Source organism: Lactuca virosa, chromosome 7, assembly GCF_052849685.1.
Source record: "Lactuca virosa cultivar CGN04683 chromosome 7, Lactuca_virosa_CGN04683_v6, whole genome shotgun sequence".
In the NCBI taxonomy this organism is placed as follows: Eukaryota; Viridiplantae; Streptophyta; class Magnoliopsida; order Asterales; family Asteraceae; genus Lactuca; species Lactuca virosa.
In genome coordinates, this window is record NC_136432.1 from 97,605,280 (window position 1) to 97,619,156 (window position 13,877).

Genomic DNA, 13,877 nt, shown 5'->3' on the forward strand with positions numbered 1-13,877 from the left:
GTCAGGCAGGTACAACCGATACATAACCTTGCCCCCCAGAGCGATAATCCTGAAAGGACCAATGTACTTGGGGCCCAAAGTTCCCCTCTTCCAAAATTGTATGACACCTTTCCAAGGTGACACTTTCAGAAGCACAAAATCCCCAACCTGGAACTCGAGATTTGAATGCCGCTGGTCGACATAACTCTTCTGATGACTCTGGGCAGTTTGCAGCCATCTGCGCACCTTCTTTATCAACTCGGTGGTCTTAAGTACTACCTCAGTATTCCCCATAACCCGATTCCTGACCTTTCCCCAGCAAACTGGGTTCTGACATTTCCTCCCATAAAGCATCTTGAAGGGAGGTTGATCGATACTGTCGTGATAACTGTTGTTGTAAGAGAACTCGACTAATGGAAGATAAATATCCTAACTCTCTCTAAAATCCAACACACACGCCCTGAGCATATCCTCGAGCATCTGAATCGTCCGCTCACGCTGTCTATTGTTCTAGGGGTGTTATGTTGTGCTGAAATGCAGCTGAGTACCCAAATCCTCATGAAATTTCCTCCAAAATCTAGAGGTGAAGCGAAAATCTTGATAAGAAACCATCGAAACTGGCACCCCATGTCGAACCACCACCTCCCCGATGTAGATGTCAACCAATTTCTCGACGAAGATGCTCTCAGTAATGGGTATGAAAGGAGAACTCTTGGTCAATCTGTCAACAATCACCCAGATAGTATCAACCCCTCGTGTCGTCCTAGGCAACTTTGTAATAAAATCCATAGTGATCTCTTCCCACTTCCACATGGGAATAGGTAACAACTGTATTTTGTCATGGGGTCTCTGATGCTCAGCCTTGACTTTCTGGCAAGTCAAGCACCGCTCCACGAACAAGCTATCTCCCTTTTCATACAGGGCCACCGATTACTCAACCTTAGATCCTTATGCATCTTTGTGACCCACAGATGGATCGAAAACTTTGATTTATGAGCCTCCTCCAGTAATGTCTGCCTAACCCCACCAGCATCCGAAACCCAAACCATACTACACTGAGTCAATAACCCACGACTATCCTTGACAAACAACATGATTTGACCCCTGATCATCCTTCCTTGGTTACTTTTGAAAACATTTTTGGAAAACCATTTTGAAAACTCTAACAAATCCTTAGTTTGATTCTGGATTCACACAAATGATCATCCAATTCTCTCAAACCAGGACTCTGATACCAACTTGTAACATCCTAAAATCATAATAACATTTTTCATTTTTAATTAAAGAGAAATCATTGTTTTCACTCAAATCCAAGTCATAAGAACCCCAGATCAAGTACAAATGTTCCAAAATCAATGTATCACAATCATCTCCAAAACATGTCACTGAAAGTTGTGTACGATCACGTATTTACTTTTTCCCGATCGTCTGAAGTACCTAAAACATAAAACTTAACTGCAAGCCAAAGCTTAGTGAGTTCCCTGAACCAAAGTACCACACACAACCAATACAGATAATATCATGTATATATGAGCCTTCAGCCTGACTAGACCGCCTTTGCAGGGCCTACAACCTATCTAGATCGCTCTTCAGGCCTTTGGTCTGACTGGACCGCCTCACAGGCCTTCAGTCTATCCGAACTGCCCCAGGTATCTTGGCCTTCAACACAAAGTAGGACCGCATCAATCTAACAAACCATAACATGCTGACATATACAAATAACGATCAATAACCAACAAATATAGGTAATCATATCGATCTACCGATCTAACGCATATCCAGTGAACACATGTAATTATTCATATCTACCAGTCTATCAAATAACCAACATAACCTCATTCCAATAAACCAGAGAAAACGACCTAGTCTCAAACTACTGCTCAAAATACCCAAAATACCCTAAGTCAAACTTGGTCAAAATCCTGGTTAAAGTCAAGGTCAAAAAGTCAAATATTCCATCTGGGCTGAGTACGCCCTGCTTACTCCCCTCTACACCTAGCATAAAGGGTGCCCTTCCAAAATACGGGCTCGATCCCTGGTACGCGAAGCGTACCTCCAGGTACGCCCAGAGTACCAAAGATGAATCTCTAAATCACTATTAAGCTCTTATTTCATTAAGCCAAAGCAATGAACTTCAGATCCAGGTGGACGTCTTAATGGATAAAGTCTCTGACTTTATCCATTTGCATGCATACAAGAGGGTAAAAACTCAAACCCTTAATCCAAAAGTTATCCAAAGTCCCAAAACTCTTGTATGGATCAAAGAGAATGCCAAAGCTCTTATTTTTATGAATCTATGAGCTCAAAACTATAGAAAACTACATTTCAAGGACCTGGAATAGTTCATACATTCTGGATCCAAGATGCCTTGAGCTTCCAAGTTGATTCCACTCCATTCTTCTTCCTTCAAGATCACCAAAAGCACACTTTCAAGCTCAAGATGCTTACACAGTGGATTAGGTTTAACAAGGGACGATTTGGGAGGTGGAGGCTGATGAGGGAAGATGTCTTGAAGAGATAATGATGTTTAAATAGGGCTCAAAATCTAAAAATTAGGTTTTGATCCCCAGCCACGTACGCCCCTGCGTACGTTGAGTACGCCCAACGTACTTGACAAAAACACACGATCTCACTTAATGAGCCAAGGGACCAATTTTGCAATTTAATTTCATTCTAAGGGTATAAACGGGAAATACCTAGGTCAAGATGTTACATATATGTTTGTTAAACATTTTTAGGTACAAGTCTTAGCCAGTATGCTTGAAATAAAGGAGAAGCAATGAGAGTAGGTGCAAACCCGTCTTAAAAGGTAGGAGAAGCAACAAAAGGAGGTGCTAGCCTGTCTTGAAAATGGGGTGTTGATATGGGAAAAGACTCAACACAATCTTCAACAACGAATGAATTAATGCACTTTTGATGATATTCAACCAAAATGGTAACTCGCCCAACAAAACACCTAGCCCGTCCTAGTTTCATGTTTTTCTAAAATGAACTTTTTATGTTTGCAGGTTTATATTTGTGGAATATATGTATAAGAAAATCATTAGATTTATGTTTATAATTTGTGCTTAAAACAATTAAGAAGCTGGACTTGGGATTTGTATTATTTGATTAATAGGAATTCAATACAGAAAAATCTAGAATTTAAAGTGATTTTAATTTTTTTAGCATATCAATTTACTCACGAATTAGTGACATAATTCTGCTACTAAAATCGTCATAAATCCAACAGTTTTCTGTCGTTAAATGTTTCCATCAATAATGCATCCGTAAAAAGGTTTTGTCAGTGTTTGGGATTTCATTTTGAACTTTACAAGGACTTTTAGATAAAATGACTTATTGACTTATAGTACGTGGTGAGAAAATGAGTTTTTTAAAAAGTGTTTTGATTAACTTTTATGGTAAGAAAAAGACAATAAGTTAATAAGTTGTTTTTTAAAATGTGTTTGTCTTAGCTTATACATGTTTTAAAGGTTATTTGTCTTTTACAATCCAAAAAGTTATAAAGAATTTTGAAAAGTTAGAAATCTTAACGTATTGAAATTTCATTTTTAAAGGTTAATGAAAAGTTAATTTGAAAGTCATATTGATTTTTCAAAAGATCAATAAGTTAATAATTTGTTTTAGATGAAATCTGAAACGCCCCTTAAAACTAATCTGTCTGAAATATATCACTAATTGCAAACCTACAAATTATTTGGTTAGTAAAATCGATTGAAAAATTTTCACTAAGAACTACCTACACATTTCCACCACCATCTTAATTTTATCCATGACAAATATGCTTATAAAAATTGTTACCGATGGAATATGCCGTCGAAAGGGCTAGTTTTCTAATATATATTGGCTCACGAAGAAGTTTGCCCTAAGAAAGTTTCATGAATTTCTATAAACAATGACTCATGACAATAAAACAGAATGTTTAACTGCTTTGGAACCACCAAATAGCTTCTAGCCCAGCGAAAAAAAAAAGTAGTCGTGACCTAGCGTTAAGCAATTTTGCAATTTTTTTTATATTTTATAAAATGTAATTTTTAAAATAAATAATTATTTTGCGACATAAAATGTCTATTTAGAGATATGGTTTTTTTTCCCTTGAGTTTATTGGTTAACCATTTTAAAATTCTAGACTTTAAACTTAAAGCGTTGATTTTATCTATCATATGATTTTTCTTAATTTATTAATAAAAATATATCTCAAGAGAAACAATCATCACCAGTTTAATAAACAGTTAAGTACATGGCATGCATATTTTTCGATTCTTAGAACGAAAGTAATTACCCAAACACTACTAGAAAAATTAAAAATACCTACGAAATTCTCCTACGGAAATTTTCTGTCGGAAAATACCGACGGAATACCTATGGAATTACAACGGAAAACGATGCCCTAAATTACTGACAATATTGTGACGGAATACCTACAGAATACCGACGGGTGACAAATCCGTCAGAAATCCGTCGGTAAATACTTACGGAATAGCTACGGAACTGACAAAAAGATTAATTTGTATTATTTCCGTCACAAATCCGTCACTAAATAGTAATTTATTAATTTTTTACTATTATTATTATTATTATTGTTTATATTATTATTATTATTATCATTATTATTATTATTATTATTTCCGTTATTTTTATTATTATGTCCATTATTATTATTATTATTATTATTATTACGTGTGAATGTATGTGTATGCATGTGTATGTATGTATATGTGTGTATATGAATGTATGTCTCTATGGGGATATGTGAATGTATGTGTGAATGTGTGTCTATGAATGTATGTGTCTATGTGGATATGTGAATGTGTGTCTACGAATGTATGTGTATGTGTGAATTTGTGTCTATGAATGTATGAGCATGCCACTATAAACATATAGGTATCATGTATAAGTTAGGCAAAGTGTAGATAAAAATATATATTTGAAGTGCGAAAAAAAAACGAATTGAAAATGGAGCACTTCTTAGATGTCAACCGTTAATTAGTTATCAACAGATTTCCTAAGATGCCATTTTGGCCAAATATTTCATAAATTCAATTATATATGTACGTATGTGTGTATGTGTGAATATATGTGAAAGGAGTAATGGTGCGAAAGGAGTAATGGATCGAAAGGTGCACATGCTTATACACACATATACATACATACACATATTCATACATACACATTGACCAACCTCTATGAATGTATGTGTCTATTGTTGTATGTGAATGTTTGTGTAATTGTGTATGTGTATGTATGTATATGTACATATGTGTGTATCTGTGAATGTATGTGAAAGGAGTAACTATGCGAAAGGAGTAACGGATCTAAAGGTGCACGTGGTTATACACACACACACACATATATATATATATATATATATATATATATATATATATATATATATATATATTAGGTATAATTTGGTGATATTATAGATAATCATGTATAATAGAGGTGTGAAAAAACCGAAGCGAAAAAACCAATGTCCGGTGCCCGAAATGTCGAAAATAAAAAAAATCCGTAGGTAATCCGTAGGAAATTACCAACGGAATAGCGACGAAAATGCACTTCCGTAGGTAATCCGTAGGAAATTACCTACGGATTACATACGGAAGGAGTGGTCTGTCGCTATTCCGTCGGTAATTTCCTACGGATTACCTACGAATTTTTTTTATTTTCGACATTTCGGGCACCGGACGTTGTTTTTTTCGCATCTCTATTATAAATGATTATCTATAGTTTTTCCAACTTATACCTGATACCTAGATGTTTATAGTGGCGTACTCATTTTGATCGGTTACACATTTCACACTTTAAAATTACAATCACATTAACATATGTACATATACATACATACACATACACATTGACACATATATTCATATATGCCCATGGAAACATACATTCATATATACCCATAGAAACATACATTCACACATACATTCTTAAACACACATTCACGCATACACATAGATTCATATACACACATATACATACATACACATATATTCATACATAAACACATTGACCAACCTCTATGAATGTATGTGTCTATGGTTATATGTGAATGTTTGTGTAATTATGTATGTGTATGTATGTATGTGTACATATGTGTGTATGTGTGAATGTATGTGAAAGAAGTAACTCTGCCAAAGGAGTAACAGATCTAAGGTGCACGTGGTTATACACACATATATATTAGGTATAATTTGGTGATAGTATAGATAATCATGTATAATAGAGGTGTGAAAAAAACGAAGCGAAAAAAACAACGTCCAATGCCCGAAATGTCGAAAATAAAAAAAATCCGTAGGTAATCCGTAGGAAATTACCGACGGAATAGCGACGGACCTTTCCTTCCGTAGGTAATCCGTAGGTAATTTCCTACGGATTACCTACGGAAGTGGATTTCCGTCGCTATTCCGTCGGTAATTTCCTACGGATTACCTACGATTTTTTTTTTATTTTCAACATTTCGGGCACCGGACGTCGGTTTTTTCGCTTCGTTTTTTACACCTCTATTATACATGATTATCTATAGTTTTACCAACTTATACTTGATACCTAGATGTTTATAGTGGCATACTCATTTTGATCGGTTACTCCTTTCACACTTTAAAATTACAATCACATTAACATATGTACATATACATACATACACATACACATGGACACATACATTCATATATGCCCATAGAAACATACATTCATATATACCCATAGAAACATACATTCAAACATACATTCTTAAACATACATTCACACATTCACACATACGCATAGATTCATATACACACATATACATTCATATACACCCATAGACACATACATTCACATACACCCATAGACACATACATTCACATACACCCATTGACACATACATTCATAGACACACATTCACACACACAGTTAATTCTTTTACTCACACACGTACACATACATTCACACATACATACACAAACACACATACATTAAAACATAAACACATACACATATAATTACACATACACACATACTCATACATTCACATGTACACATAGATTCACACACACACATACATTCATATACACGTATACATACATACACATTTACATATATACATACAAATACACATACATTGATATACATAGATACATATTATAATCTAGTACTTACATACGCGATCCATTGCTCGTTTTAGTGGTTTAACACTATAATGCTTATGAATACGTGTGCACATACGTGATCCATTTATAGCTATCACCATCACCACCATCACCATCACCACCACCACCATCACCATCACCACCACCACCACCACCATAATCATCATCATCATCATCATCATCATCATCATCATCACCATCACTATCACCATAATAATAATAATAATAATAATAATAATAATAATAATAATTTCATCATCATCATCACCATCATCATCATCATCATCATCACCATCTACTTCATCTCCATCTTCATATTCATATCTAGGTATAAAGTTCTTACCTTTCCTGATTTATTGAATAGATCCTTTGAGAAAGTAGGGCTTATATCGCTTTTGGTGGGGTTTTGGGTGCATCAAACCCCCCTCTTATGAGTTATGCCATAGATCTAGACCTTGTAAGGTCCAGAGAGTCAGAAAGTATGAAGCCATGGGTGAGCAACCATGGAGCTTTGGAGCTAAGAAGCTTTAATGGAGTCTTAATGGCATATAGAGCAATATATACCATGCACGGACATCAAGATCAGATATTTACATGACTTTTGGATGCTAAGAGGCTAGATCTATGAGTTAGAGTTCCAGATCTGACCTCCGAAGACCAAACGAGTGATGCAATGGAGACGACTCGCCGAGGGGTAAAAGGGTCTTTTACCCATCCCAAGGGTTAGAGGGTGAACAAATAGGACTATAGTTGAAAAGGGTAAAAGAGTGTTATTAATTGAGATGCTCGTTTAATGTGTTAGGTGAAGGCTAGTTCGGATTACCAAGTGTGTATCTATTTCCTACTAGTCACGAGGTGAGTCTTCTCACTATACTTACCTTGAGTGGTAACTTATGTGTGACCGGAGGGTCTTATGTGCATACTCTGTGTTGAGACATCCTGCTTATCTGTTGAGTCTTATCACTATACGCATAAGTGGATCAGGCTTCTAATGCACTCTCTCTTATCCAAACTTAATTAGTTTTGTCGTTAAAAGCCATCTCCCAAAGACAGAGGAGCCTCTAACTGTATAATCACTTGAAACAATACGTTTTTGAATCAATGCCCTTTTCTTCGAATCTAAGCCAATTCCCACCACTCATATTAATCCATAATCCATTACTGACATCATATATATACTCTCTATTATATTCTTTAATCTTTATCAAATATTTTGTAAAGACGATGAGTTGTTTAAGGGAATTAGAAGGTAAAATGGCTCATGATAAAGGGGTACCCAGCATCGTGTTGGAGAGATCGAATTGTATAGCTTTGCTTTGGCAATTAAGAACATATGATCGCCTTCGGTTACATCTTCCTAAGAATATCATAAATAATAATAATAATAATAATAATAATAATAATAATAATAATAATAATAATAATAATGATAAACTAAAGGAAAATTAGTTATTGTATAAGAATGATTAAGGGGCCATTATATTCGGATGTGGCATGCCCGGCCGGGTGGTAAAGCGATTGATAACATATGTAGCAAACCCGAGTTCGAATCCTAACCACTCCTTTTTAAGTCCCATTTTTTTTTTGGTCCTGTGTAATAAAAGGCCCTCTCTAAGGCAAGAACGTGATATTCCCTTCTCAGCCGTCTCCTCCTCCTTTCTTTAACCTTCTCAGCCGTCTCCTCCGTTTTTCCGACCGTCCGCTCCTCAAACGCGACCACCGCTCGTCAAACCGACGCTCTGGCCACTGCTCGTCAAACGATTGCTCCGGCGGTCGATTTGCTACTCGGTTTATTCTCCAACAAAGCTAAAAACCTCCACCGCTGCCTCCATTTTCCGGTCAATTTGCTGCCTCCATCTCCGAAGAACAGGTCGATTTGCTGCTCGTTTTCTTCTCCATTCTCGATTTCTTGGACTTTGTATCAGTGAAGCTTTTTGACCCCAATGGTTGCTCCTCCTCCGGCGCCATCTGCTCCACCTCCGACGTCGGCTACTCCTCGAAGCACTCTGGAACCTGTCGACATCAATCTCGTAGTCTACAAAGGTTAGTCTCCACTTCTCCTTCTTTATATTTACTGATTATAGAGAGGGTTAAGCCGATTTGCTTTATCATTTGATTCAAATTGGTTTGAGCATCTTTGGCTGAATCTGTTTAAGCATTTCATTCAATATAATTTCGTTTGAGCATTTGATTCAACTAGAAACAGTAGAACTTAACATGAATCTTCACAGGGGATATTTTTAACCTGTTTTGGCTTGTATCTTCAAAAGAATGTTCCACTTCTGCTTGTTTTATTTACTGATTATAGAGAGGGTTAAGTTGATTTTGTTTTATCATTTGATTCAAATTGGTTTGAGCATCTTTGGATGAATCTGTTTTAGCATTTCATTCCAGCTGATACCTGATTTCATTTGAGCATTACAAGGGATATTTTGAATATGTTTGAGGCTTTGAGCATATTTGGCATTAACATTAACCTGTTAAGTATTCTTTTTATCATTGGTTGGTTGATAATCATTTTGTCAAGCATTTTTTAAGCATTCTCCAAAAGCTTGTGCTGTAGCTATTTATCCAGTTTTCTAGTAGTGGTAACAATGAGGAACCCTGACTTTGAAAGAGGACGAGTTACAACGGCTGTAGGTTTAGATAGTACCAAATTATCAGGTCCGTTAACTTTTTAATTAATTCAAGTTTTTATAAAGTAAATGTCTTTGATTATGAATATGTTTCTTTATCAGGCATAGATGATTAGATGGACTAGAATGATATTTTTTATCTGTTAACATTACCCAAAATGATTTGCTAATAAGATGATATTTTTTCACTATTATGCACATTAGTAATTAATACTTATTTTCACATTGTTTTCAGGTAAGCTTTTATATTGGTAGTTTGATTCAAGATTGTGGCTCCATTTCACTATTTCAGTGGATAATACTTGCAATATTAGTGGGACAATAGTTGCAAGATAGAGGGCCAAAGTAAGAAGGGTAGACAAGGTTAGAAAGAAAGAACCATTTTATGTTTCTTGTTTGTTGGGCATGCTTTTTAGTCAAGTTACTACATCTTGACTAGTAACTTCTATCATTAAAAGAAATATAGACATGATTCTATTAAAAAATCACTGAAACATTGCAATTGCTTGTCAAATATATAAGTACATTGCCCAAATTGACAGCGGGCGTGAAGTATATTGTTATTCTCTATAATTTCCATTTTTTCCATGTCTTCATTTTATAAATGACTGATGTATTGAATCTGCGGTTGTTTTACAGGTCATCATCCAAGGGCTTAAGAACTATTAAAACTTATATCCGCTTGTAGATTTGCTCATGTAAGTGGTCATTCATTTTTATGATTTTTGATGTAAATTAAGTACAAGGAATATTTTATACAAAGTAGGATAAGAGAAGTGAAATGCATTGTATTTGTATCAATTATATTGACTTGTATTTAAGATATTTTTGTGAAATATATTGTATTTGTTTGACTTATATTGGTTGAATAATAATTTTATTATAAGGTTATTCTATTGGGTTTTTTCTGCATTTTAGGCAGAAAAAACTGATTTTTTTTTTAAATTTTTTTTTCTAATTTAGTGACGGATTACTGACAGAAATTCCGTAGGTAAATATTCCGTCGGAATTCCGTTGTTAAGTTGGTCAAACCAGGTTCTGTTGCTATTCCGTAGGAAATCTGTCGGTAAAACATTTCGTAGGTATTCCGTTGGTAAATTACCTACGGAAAAGTGTCGTCGGTATTCCGTAGGTAATCCGTCACAATTCCGTCGGTAAAATTTACCCACGAGCGTTTATGCTACGGCCCATTTTCCGTCGCAATTCCGTAGGTAACACCCTATACCTACGGAATACCTACGGATTTTGCCGTAGGTATTTTCAGATTTTCTAGTAGTGAAACAACTTCATCTCTTATTCTGAATTATTATACAAATCATTATGATTCTATGAAGCTAATTACAAGCAATATATATTTTACATGCCAATCATCAGTCACATAATGACTCAATTACTTCCTCCAAGACGGCAAAGTTGGGATACTTTGCTCATTTCTGAAGAAGTTATCAGGATCCACCATCGTTTTCACCTTCACCAACCTTCTAAAATTTGTCTCTTTGAAATACTTGACTCCATAAACCATTCCTTGGAGATAACTATTCTTCCCATTATCAGTTACACCAATATCCAAATCCCTGTAATTCAAAAAAGCTTCTCTAGGAAACTTCGACACAAATGGAGTCATGAATTCATGCAAAACCCTAGTTAGGTTTACGTTACGGTTCGCTAGTTCAACACCATCTGCACTCCAATCCGCTGCGTATTGGATCTTCGCGATGTTCCCAGCTCGATGAGGGAATGGTTTAGCAAACTCAGAAATCTCAGCCATTCGTCCACCATAAGGATTAAAAGTTAAAACTGGAAGTTGTAACTCTATCATCTTTCTGAAGATGAGCCTTAATCCTTGTTTTGAAATAGGGTTCTTTACGTAATCGGATTTTCTCTTGAGATGAGTGAGCGTTCGAGGGATTCGACTAAGTAGAGTCGTGTCAGGTGAACCAGGTGGGAAGCTGTAGTACCATAGAATTGACTGAGTCCAGTTCATTTCTTGACAATCTGATCTTTGTAACCCTAGCTCGGGAAAGCTTTGATCCATTATATTTATTAGGTTGGTTGCGTTTCCAAGATATAAACTTGGGAATGAAGCACGTATTGTTTTCTCGCCGTTTGTGTTGTTCACGACGTCGAAAACCATTCGGATGAAGAGATCGTTGTCTAATTTGTTGGCGACTTGTAGCCACCGGTGGGCAACTCCGGTAACATTTTGTTCCGATATTCTCCTCACTTGGAAGACAGTTACTTTATCGGGAACACGAACTAGGTTTATTTTGTACGAAATAACTACTCCGAAGCTTACTCCTCCACCACCGGTGATAGCCCAAAACAAATCTTCACCCATTGATTCACGATTCAGAAGTTTTCCATTAACGTCAACGAGCTCAGCGTCGATGATATTATCAACAGAAAGACCGTATTTTCTCATCATATTACCGTATCCTCCACCACTGAAATGACCACCTACGCCAACCGTAGGGCAAACTCCGGCGGGGAAGCCATGAGTGCTGCTTTTTTCGTTGATTCTATAGAAAAGTTCGCCGAGGGTTGCACCTGCTTGAACCCATGCAGTTTCTTCTTCAATGGAGACGTTGATTGACCGGAAGTTGAACAAGTCGAGGATAAAGAAGGGTTGGTCGGCGACGTACGATAGACCCTCGTAGTCATGACCACCGCTTCTGGTTTTCATCAATAACTTGTGCTTTTTAGCGCATTTTATGGAGGCCTGAACATGAGAAAGGTCTAAAGCGGTGATGATTATTGCAGGTTTTGGGGTGGTGGATTCATTGAACCGGAGGTTACGAATGTAAGCTTGCAAGACGGCGGGAAAGGTAGAGTTGGCTGGAGTGTAGATTGCTCCAGCTATCGGAGAAGTAAGCTCGGTGGAATTGATTAGGCATCGGATAAAGTTTTCATTGGCATTGTTTGAGGTTGCCAATGATTGGGTAAAGAGGAAGACAAAGATTAATGCAAAAAAAGACATTGTTGTAATAAACATGGAATTATACACCATACCACATGACTATATATAATAAAATTTCAAATAAAGAGAATAATATTTTTATTTTTAATTATTCAAAAACTGCAGTATTTTTATGTAGAATTTTAATTAGATCTTCATTATTTCCAATACATAAATTCTTTACAAGAGACTACTTATCAAAATTGGTGTTTATTACTTCTTTATTTTAATTTAATTTTATTAAATGATTATCTCCGCTACCTAAAAAAACGTGTATGGAATTTTAAATAGATTAATTTACACGAATAGTCTTTGTAGTATGATCTATAATTTGTGCGTGTTTATTTGGATCATTACCCATTTTTGTAATGTTTTTCTTTTCCATTTTGGTCTACATCATTCATTAAATAAACGTAAATATTTTACACTAATTTATTATAAAACATTTTATGTTTTTTAAATAAATAATAAAATATATAAATGTTAAAGCTACATCGTCTTAATAACTGTTATTGTGAGTTGTGCATGAAAATAAAAATAAACTTTGTTTAAATAGACATATTTTATTATGATAATATGATTTCAATGAAATATATCTATAGATTGTGTGTGAATTTGAAATTTTGATTTAGGTTTTATATTTAACAGTTTATTTAAAACATTATTATTTTTAAATAATTTTAAAACTATTTTTTGATATATGTTTTATATTTAATATTTTATTTAAACTTTTAATTAGTTTTAAACTATCTATTTTGAAGAAAAAAATTATTATTATAAAAAGTAGTTTTTAATCATTTTTTTTGTTAATTTGACATTTTGATTTAGGTTTTATGTTTAAACATTTTAACTATTTAGAAAAAATAGGTTTTGAATATCTTTTTTTATACATAAAAGGTAGTTTTTGATCAATTTATTATTATTATTTATTTGACATTTTGATTTAAGTATTATATTTAAACTTTTTAATTATTTAGAAAAAATAGGTTTTGAATATTTTTTTCTATGTTTATTTGGAACTTTGATTTATGTTTTGAATTTAACATCATATTTAAATTAATAAACTAAATGTATTATATTAATATTGATAAAGTGAGGGTTTTAACTTCAAATTAAGTATATCAAATTTATTTTTTGAATTTAACATCATTTGGATTAACAAATTAAGTA

General features: G+C 34.7%; 1 long non-coding RNA gene and 1 pseudogene across 1 annotated transcript; one reads left to right on the plus strand and one right to left on the minus strand.

Moving 5' to 3' along the window:
• Positions 1–8,747: 8,747 nt before the first annotated feature.
• LOC145124801 (uncharacterized) lies at positions 8,748–10,532 on the plus strand. The gene is made up of 3 exons (XR_013715716.1): positions 8,748–9,158; positions 9,987–10,114; positions 10,391–10,532. It is a non-coding gene; the product is annotated as an uncharacterized LOC145124801 (long non-coding RNA).
• Positions 10,533–11,027: 495 nt separating this feature from the next.
• Positions 11,028–12,749, minus strand: LOC145124800 (berberine bridge enzyme-like 8 pseudogene; annotated as a pseudogene).
• Positions 12,750–13,877: the final 1,128 nt, after the last annotated feature.